A 13,188-nucleotide genomic window follows, 5' to 3' on the forward strand; every position below is an offset into this window, starting at 1 on the left:
TTGATTATTTCTTCATAGACAATCATTTTTACCACTATTTTTACCTCTGCCCACGCCGCTTTGATCATGGAGTTTAAATCACCCTACACACTCATCTCTTAGCTGGCATCTTAACCCCAGTCATTATCTGATGAGAACTGTACAGGATTCATATCCAAACAAATGATTATTTTCTGGAGACAAATACATCCCCAGAGGTTTCTGCAGGAATATTCCAGGAAACTCTGAAGATATTTTTAAGAGGACAGATTATTTCATATTTTTCTCAAAAAAATAAATTGGAAACCAAGAAGGTGTATGAGTCAAATCAGCAAAATTACCATAATAGATCTAGAATATACCAGGTCTCCAAATGAGACACTGTGTAGGAAAAGACATGTTTTTGAAATCAGAATTTAACCTTTTGACTACTAAGAAACAGAAAAGCTTGTCTTTAAATCACAAGATCATTATTATAAACATGGGCAGAAGCCAAGAAGATTTTAGTCCAACAAATCCACAAGCAGGAAGTCCACAATGCAATAACAGCAGTTACCAACACAGACGGAAATAAAATCATAGATCATAAAAGTATTATCCTCACATTTAGAGAGTACTATAAGTCCTTATATTCTACTCAGTCTAACGAAGATGAGACACAATCTAGTGAGTTTTTTGACTCATTAAACATACCACAGCTTGATACTCCAAGGAACTGGATAAACCTTTGACACTCTCAGAAATAGTGGACCCTGAAAACTCACTTCAATGTGGGAAAGCAGCCAGCACTGATGGCTACCTAAAAACTTTATAAAAATTTTTGGATTTAAAAACAAAAACTGCCAAATTAAGTGTTATACTAGCATTATATCTTAATGAATAATAGGCCTTTGAAAATAAATTTGCACCTAGTAACATGTACCAAGATCAGTCCCATTTTAATACAGTCAAGAGATGGGCTGCAGATGTCCATCGTGCCAAGCTTTCATTTGAAGGTGAACCAAGGATGGAAGTGTTCCAAGGTGAGTTAAATCATAATTGAGAAACAAACAGTATGTAAGATTCCATACATTATCAGGATTAGGTATAGATCATTTGCAAATAAGAATTTCACAGTATTCTGTACACACTATAGTAAACCTTAGCTGAAATTCTATCTTTATGAACAGTTAAATGTGAGAACGATCTGTACATTGGGTGCCAGATTCATCACTCCTAAATCAATCAGGGATTCACTATATTCAAAGTTCCAAGAGAAATGTTGAGCGTATTTATTCAGACTGGGAAAAGTTTAAGACATATCACTATGAACCAGAGATCAAAGAATAATCCAATCAGAGGGATCCTGATAAATATTCTACATCAAAAACTTCAAGATCAAAGACAGTGCTGGAAAAAAAAAGTGTTCCCAAGTTTATGATGTTGAGGGCATGGCACATATTCATTAAATGCCTACAACAATATATTTGTTTGGTATTACACAATTTGCTTTAATTTAATATGCTTTAGTTTGCTGCTCTAATGGTCTGGATTCAGTTAATGGATTCTTTTTATGAGGAATTTTAATGTTCTTGTCTGACCTACATGCATGCAAAAAGCATTCTATTTTCCTCCCATATTTCATGATCACTTTCAATAGATTGGTGCAGAATTGGCTAAAAAACAGAAAACAATGGCCTATGTGTAACAAACCTTATCAGAATTGGGTGATTTTAAGAGTGGTATCCCTCAGGGGTCAGGGCTTGGGCTGCTGTTATCTATATATATATAAAAGCCAAATACCACTGACTCACTCATCTTGAAATCTCCCGAACCATGAGGACTTGGGACTTGAAATTTGGAATGTAGGTTATCCTTGGCCCATAGGTGCTCGCTAAGAAATGGTTTTAAAAATTTCATGGTCCAAGTGCGAAATTTCTTATAGTTTTTAGACCCATTTGTATGTCTGTCTGCTTTCCACTAGAGAACTACTTAACGGATTTAGCTGTTTTTTTCTATAATTTGCTTGAACATTCTGTTGATTTTGTAACTTTCTCATCGTGCTAAGTATCATAGTTCGCTTGCGGTACCAATTTACTAGCGCAGATCTGAGAGAGAGAGGCCTTGGGCCGAGAGGAGGGGGAAGAGTGACATCAGGAGTAGAGAGGTGGGCAGGGCCCTCCTCACTGTCCTGTTTCACTAATACACGGGGCAAGCCTAGTTCTTAATATATAAAAATGATTTGGATTCGAATATAAACAACAAGCTGATTAAGTATGTAGATGATACCAAGCTAGGTGGATTCACATTTAATCTAGAATCCATTGAATCATAAGAATGGGACTTCGGCTTAATACAGGCTTTGGGCAGATTTGTGGTAGTCAATTTAATGTAAATAAATGTAAAGCAATACATGTAGGAAGCAAAAATGTTAGATTTGAATTCACAATGGGAGGTCTGAAAATTAAAAGTACTGCTTAGAAGAATTTTGAAGTCATAGTGAACTCAACACTATCAAGTTTCCGACAGTGCTCAGAAGCCATTAAGAATGATAACAGAATATTATGTTGCCTAGCACAGTTTGTAGAGTTCAAGATCTTAGTAGATTATGCTCAAGCTTTATATTTGCACTGTTGAGGCCACATCTGGAATGCTGTGTAGTTTTTGTCCCAGGACTGTCAGAAAAGACAGCAATGGCAGAGAAGAACGGCTAGGCCTATTCCAGGACTGTAAGAGATGAGTTATGCAGAAAGATTAGGCTGAGCCTTTTCAGTTTAAGCAAAAGGAGAATAAGAGGAGAGATGATTCAAGTGCTTAACATTATGAAGTTGCTAAAGATTGTTATTTTAAAATGAATTCATCAAGGACACAGCTGGAAACTGTTAAGGGTAAATTTTGCACACACATTAGGAAGTTTGTCATCACGCAGAGAACCACAGAGACGTTGAATAAGTTACCAAGTAGCATGGTGGACAGATCTATAAGGGGCTTCAAAACTAGACGTATTATTTTGGAGGAATTAACTGGATAAGCTTGGTGAGCTACAATGTGCTGAGTAACCCATTGTCATCAAAATTTTTCTAATGTTCTATCATGTCTGAGTAGTGGTCTGTGCTTGAGTGATGTACTAGCATTTCATCCAGGTTTGGTGCCTGCTAGGGTCAGGCTTCAACAACCCATTCAGCCGTATAGATGAATAGATTTATATTATTAGATAACAGTTACACTTTTGGAGACATGGTTTAAACTAATACAATTGTAACCTAATTGGCAAGACACGATTTTTTTAACTAGTAATTAGCTGTTTATATACTTTGAAGGCATTTATATTGGTAATAATGTTTAATGTAAAACTGCAAGACAACGTTCAATTATTTAACTGCTAAATCTTTAAAAAGGATTAGCTTATTAAACATTTAAAGTTAACAATATTTAAAAAAAAATGTAACTAGCATTATTATTATTTGCATGAGTACTGTTAAATAATCTATTTTAAATCACCACATTTCAACTGTGGAGCTTTAAATGCTATGTTTATATTCAGAAGAAAGGCATATTTCTGATTTCTAAATATAGAATCTTTTAACTTTTGATTTGCTTTGTAAAGATGAATGGTGACCTTTCCTTACAACATGCTTGAAGGAGTAAGCTGATATATGTGCTGATTTGAGAGACAAATGGAGCAAACAAAGCTGGGCATCGTACAAATATGCAAGATACAGTGTAATTTTTACTGGTTACCTCTGTGAAAAAGTAAATCTCCTTGTGTGTGTGTTTTGTATTTTACTGGTGTATATATATTACTACTTAAGACTTCAAATCATATTTGCAGGCTTTGGGATGATGTTGTTCTAATATGCAGCATTATAGAAGTATTTGAAGAAATTTAATTTACATTGGCAGAGAAATCTGCAAAAGCTGGGTAGTTTTTCATGTTGCTTCATAATTAAATTCCCTATAGGCAGAAAGCAATAGGCACAGGATTTATGTCACACAAAGAAAATGAATCCCATGTCTTACTGTACCCACACTACTTTGATAGCAAATGTATCTTTTTGACCTTTATTGGATACGGAAAAAATAACCTAAAATGTCTTCCCAGTTTTTAACTATAACTGTGGAATTTCCTAAGCTTCCAAATCTGTTTATGTTGAACTAAGTTCTAATAATAATAATTATACATAAGGCTACAAACTCCAATGGCCAGTGGCTAATATTCCAAAGAACTCAAGCAGCTGGACCCTGCCCTTCCCTATTTCAGTAGCACACCCTTGTCATTATTCACATGTTTTTTCCAGCTCTTATGTTTACCAAGTTTTATATGAATGGTCATGCTGGTGAGGTGTTAGATAGCTACCACTGGCCATTACATGTACAGCACTGATTAAAATAAAAATGACAGCTAGCAGGTGATTATGTATAAGACTGGTTTCTCAGCCCTAGTCACTTTAGCTCATGGCCATATCCTGAGCGATAATGACTCTAACCAATAATCCAAATACATCACTGAATTTAAGATCTCTACATTCTGTTGTTAACATTTAACATTGTCAAACTGTGCATGGTTTTATCAATAGCTGCATTACTTTAAAATTGCATTATGTATCTTTCAACAAAGTTTACTAACCTTAAGCATCTACTTAAAATGGTCACAGTTTTCCTGATCATTGATTCCACTTAAGCACTCTAGACAGCCACCAATTTCAACTATTCCATACGTCATCCTTGCAAGGCCAAACTTGCCTAGATATGTTTTGAAAATTCTAAGGGACATCTAAAGCTAAAGAATTCAGACTAGGATAATTTCAGGAAGCAGTTCATAACTGAAGTCTAAACTTGAATATATCACAATGAACTAATGGATAACAGTTCAAACAATGGAATCATGATGATTCTTCAACATCAAAGAGATTCAAAGTCCAAGTCATTGCTGGCAAGATCATATACACAATTTTTGATGCTGTTGATGGCATAATCTATATTAATTACATGCCTCAAAAACACATAATTGTTAAATACTATGCTAATTTTGTTTGTATTTTGCAAATTATAATTAGGAACAATTAGGGTGTTTACCTGTGTAAACCTATAGGGGAGTTTCTGTATCCTAACCCCAAACACGACTGAACAAGACTTTGGTTTGAATCCAAAAAAGACCTTTTTATATTCAGTAGGGGACCTGTCTTATAAATCAAAAGAACACCAGATGCTGAATCTTCCAGAAATACTTACCTAAGAATAATAACTCTTTTCATATCCCATCTTTTCCTGTCTCGATGAGCATTGTTGCTATCCTCCACCTCTGACTCCAAATTGCCTCCAAAGAGCCAATTGTAGAGGCTCTTATGCAAGATGGACCCGGGAGTATAGGGTGTTTCATTTTTCCAAAGATGTGATTTTCATATGACTTTTCTTACGCCCCGAGTCTCAGTGATGTAAAAGAAAAATATGCCAAATTTCAAGAAGATTGGATAATATTTAGGGGTTGCACACATTGATCACTTTTATTACAGTGTACCTAGGAGGTTGGCCTAAAAACAACTTCAGTTTCAGGATCCCAGGGGCTCTGCATCAAGCCAGGTGGATGGCAAAGGCAATATATGCACTTAAAATTGTTCTCTTCACTAAACAGTTGAATATTCCTCAACGAGAATTGAAAGGAATGAAATGGGTTGCACATTTTGTCAGCCTCATATATGTTCGCTTTTGGCACGAGGCAATTGTAAGTCGATGGGCTCCAAAGAATGATTTGAATATGCTACAGCTGCTGAGCACTTACCCAGATGCAGACGTCAAAACAAGTGCTCTCACAGTTGCTAAGAGACACCTTTGGTATATGTCAGAAATAAACGTAGGATTGGCTTTTTTGGATGAATGTACTATTCAGGCTGAAAAGGAAAATATGACTAAAAATTTAGAAACCAAACCTGCAAAGAAAAAGGAAATGAAACGATTAGAGGGTAAAAGCCTAGTTTTTGAAGGGAAAGACCTGAGCCATTTCGTTACTAATAAAACAAAGACGTTCTTTGAATTGTTTGGGATCCACTATGTGACAGAATACTGCAGTGATTCTCTAAGAAGCCATGTGAATGCTCTTAAGGTGGTCAATGATACCGCAGAAAGAGGAATTGCTCTGATAAAAAAGTTTAACGAATCGGTCAGGGACAAACAACAAAAACAATTTTTGTTGAGGGTAGTCAAGCATCTCAGAAAAGTCGTCACCAAGAGAACAAAAGAAGGGATTGCATCGTTCAAAGTTAATATAACACATGTTTTTCATACTACCTATTAATCTTAGTGTCTAGTTTTAATATTATTTTAAGTTTGTGATTTCTAGTTTTCCCAATAAAAGTAAATAACATTGAAAAATCATATTTTTTGCCTACTTTTACAAAACTGATCAAAGTGTGCAACCTCTAAATATTATCCAATCTTCTTGAAATTTGGCATATACAGTATATCTTTTACTAGCAAAATACCCGCGCTTCGCAGCGGTGAAATACTGCCTGAATATTTTTATTAAGAAAAAATTAAACATTTTTAGACTTTTTAAAAAAAATTAATTGTTAAGGATCTCTCTGTGTACTACGTTGTCAGTTCGGCCCTCCGGTTGTAATATAACTAAACTGTGTGCTGAGCTCACTCTTGAGCATGCAACATACAGTTGGCCATGTGAAAAGCAATCCTGCCTCAAATCAATGCCAACCTTTTGTAGTGTTTGTCCCTGAGACTTATTAATTGTCATTGCGAAGCAGAGTCTTACTGGAAATTGAATGCGTTTGAATTGAAATGGGAGATTAGATGGTATAACGGGGATGCGAGGAATAAAAACTGTGTCACCTGAGGCACTGCCAGTAAAAATAGTTGCCTCAATTAGGTTGTTTTGTAGAGATGTGACCTGAAGTCTCGTGCCGTTACAAAGTTTCGGTGGCTGTAAGTTTCTCAGTAACATTATTGGTGCCCCAACCTTCAAAATGAGATTATGCTCAGGAGTGCCTGGAGGATTTAGAGTGTTGAGAAACTCTACCAGATAATGTACTGCGTCTTCTACTTCTACAACTGAATCAACAGATTGATATGTTTTTGATTGTGAAGGTAGTTCTTGAAGTAAAATGTAGTTTATAGTCGTAGTCATGTCATTTTTTGGTGTCAGGATAGCTCTCTCTCTTAACCATGAGACGTCACTTTGGTGTAGATTTCGTAGATCGGGGTAAACATTTTGAAGAAGGCTTTGTAAGGTATTCACGATGAGACAGAGATTTGTAGGAATATTTATTTTACGGTTTTCTTGTATGAAGGTGCCATCACCTATACTCATCAGAAGAGCAGAGAACTCCTCGGCTTTTTTGTCACGTTTCAAATGAACTCTCATGTTTATTTTTAAAGTAACAACGTGGATTTGTGGCCAAAGGTATGAAGATTTCAGAGATGCTTTAACTTCATCAGCGCGTTTTCCTCTGGGCACGACTGGTAGGGTTTGGCAGAAGTCTCCAGCCAGCAACACTGTCAAGCCTCCCATAAGTTTGTTGGTGTTTCAGATGTCTTGGAGGGTCCTGTCTAAAGCCTCAATACTTGCTCTGTGTGCTATAGTGCATTCATCCCAGACAATAAGCTGCTCTGCTTTGATATGTTACACATGGGGGATTCAGTATGGTTGAGGTTCAGAGGCAGCTTGAAAGCTGAATGAGCAGTTCTGCCACCCTCTAGAAGAGTTGCAGCAATGCCAGAAGAAGCCACAGCTATGGCAATGTTACGTTTTGCTCGGATTTTTGCAAGGAGAAGGTTTATTAGGAATGTCTTACCAGTTCCTCCTGGAGCATCAAGGAAAAACAACGTGGTAGTGGCAGACGTAACGCTGCTCATGATTTGCTTATAAACTGACTTTTGGTCACTATTTAGCAACCGCTCATTATTTGTGACTATATTGGCCAAGTGCGAGGTGTTGTAAGATGTCTCTTTCAAGTACTCGGGATTTGATGCAAGTTGTGCCAGTTCTGGTAAAGGTGAAGGCAAACCGTAATGATGAAGAGATTGACCTCCAATAGCAATGACGTAGTTTTCAAGCAACTGTAGACACTTGTTATAGATCAAATTTAACCACTGGTGGACTTCTGTTCGTATATGATCTCTTTCAGTCTGTCTCCTAACATCTTCTGCTATGCTGTGTTTATGTTTTTCCCATAGGTTTAAGGGGTTTTCTATTTGGCAGAACACCAACATGACAGCAAATAGTTCACGGATCTTTTGAGGTGAGCGAGATAGAGTAGCTTCCTGTAGAGTCTCGTCCCAGTTGATATCGTCATGTAATAAACCGAGTGCCCTGCAGGCTGACTTATAGGTCGGATGTAGGACACCATCAACTGTTCTGAGAGATTTGAAAGATGTGGGACCTGTGATTTTGTTGAGCAGGAGTCGAAGATGGTAGCATTCAGAGTTATTCGGGTGTACAGTGTAGACCCGTCCCAGTACATGATCCTTTTTTACTCCCGAATATCCTGGTACAGGGTTGCCCTGTTTCCTTCGACGAAACATGTTGTTTGCCCACACATAATATGATGGAATTTCATTATAATGAAGTTGTTTAGCAAAATCATCGTGTTTGCAAAGGTCAAAGAACGCTAAAAGGGTCGTTTGTGGTGGATTGTGTACTTTATCGGCAACATTGCCTTCTGTGAAATAAATTCTTTGTCCGTTCTCAAGATGCACAGCAAGATGAATGACTGGAGGGAAACGTTCATGAATGGGAAAACAGAAAATGCGCCAGGCTGCTTCAGAGCTACTAATGTAACGACCAGCTTCGTATCGAGATACTTCGTCATTTTGAGTTTGTATTGTAAATACTGCCTGGTCACTTCCTTTGTTAACATACTTGCAGATGTATTTGATCGATTTTACTGAATTGCAAAATTCGACATTGATGTGAGCATTGAAGAAGCGGGATAGCACAGGACTATAAGGGACCACCCATCTGTTGTCGATATCTACTCCTTTGATGTTAATTGTATGACCTCCATCAGCAGGTGCGCGCCGGCGGTACTGAGGGTAACCATCTTCTCCGGTCTGAGTTTGTGAGATGAACGGACGCGGTACTTCTTAGTGCATATTCTGTTGATCATGCAGGGCGAGTTGATATTATGAGGTCCACATGGGCCGTGAATCATGTTGGATTTTACTATTTTGTGTAGGGCAGGGTCAGTCTGTGGATCAGGAATTTCTGCACGGATGAGTTGATCGATGAGAGCTGGTTTAATCCTATCCTTTAGCCACAATAGAATGTGTGCATGGGGAATACCTCGCTTTTGCCACTCTATGGTGTACATGTAGCAATTTGTACAGCCGAAAATGTTACTCTTCGTGAGCAAGTCTATCATTTTGCGATCTTGAGATGAAATACACGACTGATAAGGTTGTGGCGATCGTGAGGTTTTTGACGTGGAAGGAGAATTTCAGTGATCTCAGGCCATTTAGGATTGCAAGTAAATGTGATGAATAAGTCAGGCGCCATAACGAAGATATGTCATTGCGTCTTGTGTACGCTCGTGCATAAAGCGTACAGTGAAGGATGATGGTAATATCACAGCTTGACCAAGTTCTGTTAAATCAGTGTCGTTTTGTCAATAGCATCTTTTAAGTGAACGTAATTTTCAGCCCGTAGTTTTTTTTGATTTAGTCTGATATAATTTAGTCTTTCGGATTCAATTTTTGCGTACATATCAACTAAAAACTGATTTAATAAAGTTCGGAAGAAAAGGATATTATTAGCATGATGTTGTCTGATCATAAGCGGTATGAATAGAAGTTTGCTGCAGAGACGGTTTTGTTCATAGGTAACTTACTGGCAGCATGAACTTGAGGTATAGACACAGAATAGCCGTCTTCACCATAGCAGAACATGAGAGGATATTGAAGTGCATCATAGGATCTGTGGGTTTCTTTAATGCGTTGCAGTTTATTGTCTCTGGTTTTCAAGACAATATCTCTATTGTTGAACGTTTGCCCAACGATGACAACACCAACTTGATGAACTGTGGGTTTATTAAATCTGCCTTTGTGTGCATGTAATGGTTTTTTGTCTGTGTTAATGACAACTTTGAAGTGTTTGTCATCATCTGAAATACTGTCGATTGTGGAGTGGAAGTCCTGGATGTAAGTGTTACAGTCATGGAGCATTTTTTGTAATTGCTTGACCAGGGGCATGTTAAGTCCAGAAAAATTAGCGCAGCGCATTTGTGCTTTCTTTTCATCGTCCCCGACAAAATAAATTTGCAAAATTTGTGTTCTTCACTTGGCATAGGTAAAAGACTGCCAATCAAGTGATACACTTGTCCCTGAACTTTAAATGAAGGCATAAAATTTCCCTCAACGATTTGGTTAGCACCAAATGATGTCATTTGAAATGCGCTGTTGTACTTTCGAATGTTGTTCAAGAAATGCTCACTTTGAGGATGTTCGCCATTTAACAGGCCCTCAAGAAGGTGAGGAAGCTTACATAAAGGAGTGAGAGAGACTTTACCACCGTTACAGCACAAACCAGGAGACTCGCATTTCCACTTCTTTGCTTGACAATAGTCACAGTGAACATCCATGGATCCAATGTTTACTGTTTTGTCAGACTCATAATATATGTTTGGGTCGTACGCAAATCCACAATTGGCTTTTTTTGAGCCAAACCTGTTGTTTTCGTATGAGCCGCTTTTCATTATTGGGATCGTATCTAGAAACAGAACCTCTATTAACTTGTGGATTTGCCTCCGTGTATTTAGCGACAGCGTCTCTATGAACTTGTGGATTCGCTTGCGAGTATTTAGCGACAGCGTCCCTATGAACTTGTGGATGTGCTTGTGAGTATTTAGCGACAGCGTCCCTATTAACTTGTGGATTTGCTTGTGAGTATTTAGCTACAGCGTTCCTATGAACTTCTGAATGTACTTGTGAGTATTTAGCGACAGCGTCCCTATGAACTTCTGGATGTGCTTGCGAGTATTTAGCGACAGAGTCCCTATTAACTTGTGGATGTGCTTGCGAGTATTTAGCGACAGCGTCCCTATGAATTTGTGGATTTTTCTGCGAGTATTTGGTGGCAGCTGCACAAAGTTGATTCCGTCTAGCTGTATGAGAAAATCTACCACGACGTCTAATATGCCTCCTTTTTACTGTGTTCTCACAGCCTGGATTGCCGCTGTCATAATCAGCTGGATTTGTGTTGAAGTGACATTCAGCATGTGTCAATCGATGTAAGCATACAACTGGCTTCATCAATAACTTCCCATCCAGCTTTTGAGAGTTGAAATATTCATAAACATCAAAGTGTCCACTACTCAAATTGTCACGTGTGAATCTAAGATGTTTAAGAGGCATTGACGGTTCTCCAAAGGTGTAAAATATTTGCCTATTTTGGAACACTTGAAAGTGACAACCGAACAATTCAGCGGCAGCCATCAACTCACATGCAGAACCATAGGTGAAGGGCTTAAGCATTTCAGTCTTATAGTGCTCCTGTGTACTATAATTATCTCCTGTATCATCATCAGTCCATACTTTGAACCTCTCCCAGTCATTTAATACATAAGACACAATGTCCTTGCAGATATCAAAAGTAAGCCTGATATGTCCGTGCAATATGTAACACAGAGAATGGAAAAGGCAGGCGCCATCTCCGGGCATGGACACCACTCGGTAAGTGATAGTTCTTTGATTGATGGTGATTACGTCGATAGACATTTTAATAGGGGTATAGTTGGAAGAATAAAGGGAATGGGTACTTGATCAGTAAACAAAATATAAAATATCTACACAATAACTATAACAATCGTAACAAATGAACAATAAAATGGTGCAGAACCCGTGGATTAAATAAAAAGGTTGCCTTGTTGGCGAAGCAAGGAAAAAGGACTTTCTTATATGTCGTTCATTTATAAAACAGTGCAGAAACTGTGAGAAAGCTGCTTCACAAAACAACTGCAGAGCGCCTAATATGGGCAGGCAGTCAGGCAAAGAAAGTGAGTGAAATAAGTATAATTGTAATAAACGAACAAAACAACAGCAGAAAAGCCGCGGATTAAATAAAGAAAATGGGTACTTGAACAGTAAAGTAAGTGTAAAATACGTACACAATAACTATAAGAATCGTAACAAATGAACAATAAAACAGTGCAGAACCCGTGGATTAAATAAAAAGGTTGCCTCGTTGGCGAAGCAAGGCAAAAAGGACTTTCTTATATGTCATTCGTTTATAAAACAGCACAGAAGCTGTGAGAAAGCTGCTTCCTTGTTGAAGCAAGGAAACAAATGAAGACACCACAGCGAAGAATGGCCTTATATGGGCAGGCAGTCAATTACGTGGGATGCGTGCTGATTTCCACAGCAGCCGCACCTATGCATATGCTAAAACAGTGGAGAACCTATGAAAAGGCTGCTTCTTTGGCGAAGCAAGGAAATTAATTAACACACCACAGCGAAGAACGGCCTTATATGGGCAGGCAGTCAATTACATTTGAGGCGTGCTGAGTTGCGCAGCAGCCTTACATATGAATATGCTAAGTGTTGACTAAATAGAAGTTGAAAAGATATATGTTTTCGAATGCGATCGCGCAATTCAGATCGAGTTGACATTTTGTCTGAGGTAAACTGAGAGAAGGATAGTAAAGTCAAGTAGAGCTAAAAGCCTTCCTGAACAGATGAGTTTTGAGTTGTTTTTTAAAAGAATTCATGGAGTCAGCTGATCTAATTAATTTCGGTAGGTCATTCCAGAGTCTGGGTGCTATGCAGCTGAAGTCCCTGTCACCCATGGAGTGTGGATTAGTGTGGAGTACAATAAGATTGCTAGAATCAGAGGACCTTAGTGGGCACATAGTGATGGAGAAGGTCACTGATGTAGTTTGGCACAAGGTCGTTTAACACTAGAATTACCAGAGCCTACGAAAAAACTCGTAATTCCGTCCCACCTTAAACTGCTTCTTAAATCCCTTCACACCTCTCCAGCGCCCTTTGTCTTCTAAATGTGCTGATAAAGAGAAGCTGGCTATTCCATCCCTCCACCAATTTAGAACGTGCACGAACTTCTCTCAGCTCATGCCTTGATTGAGTATCTGGGAGTGAAGTGGAGTTTTAGAGTGAAATAATAGATCGTTGTTTGGAACACACGCATTTCATGTCTGTTCCGTTTCTACAGTAATCTGTGTCAACACATTGTTAAAACAGAAACTTTTTTTATATTCTAGTAGTAGATGA

At 38.1% G+C, this 13,188-nt stretch overlaps 1 pseudogene; it reads right to left on the reverse strand.

The window, feature by feature from the left end:
- Positions 1-4,860: 4,860 nt before the first annotated feature.
- On the reverse strand, positions 4,861-9,679 carry LOC120524462 (annotated as a pseudogene).
- Positions 9,680-13,188: the final 3,509 nt, after the last annotated feature.

The sequence above is a fragment of the Polypterus senegalus genome, chromosome 2 (genome assembly GCF_016835505.1).
Source record: "Polypterus senegalus isolate Bchr_013 chromosome 2, ASM1683550v1, whole genome shotgun sequence".
Taxonomy (NCBI): domain Eukaryota; kingdom Metazoa; phylum Chordata; class Cladistia; order Polypteriformes; family Polypteridae; genus Polypterus; species Polypterus senegalus.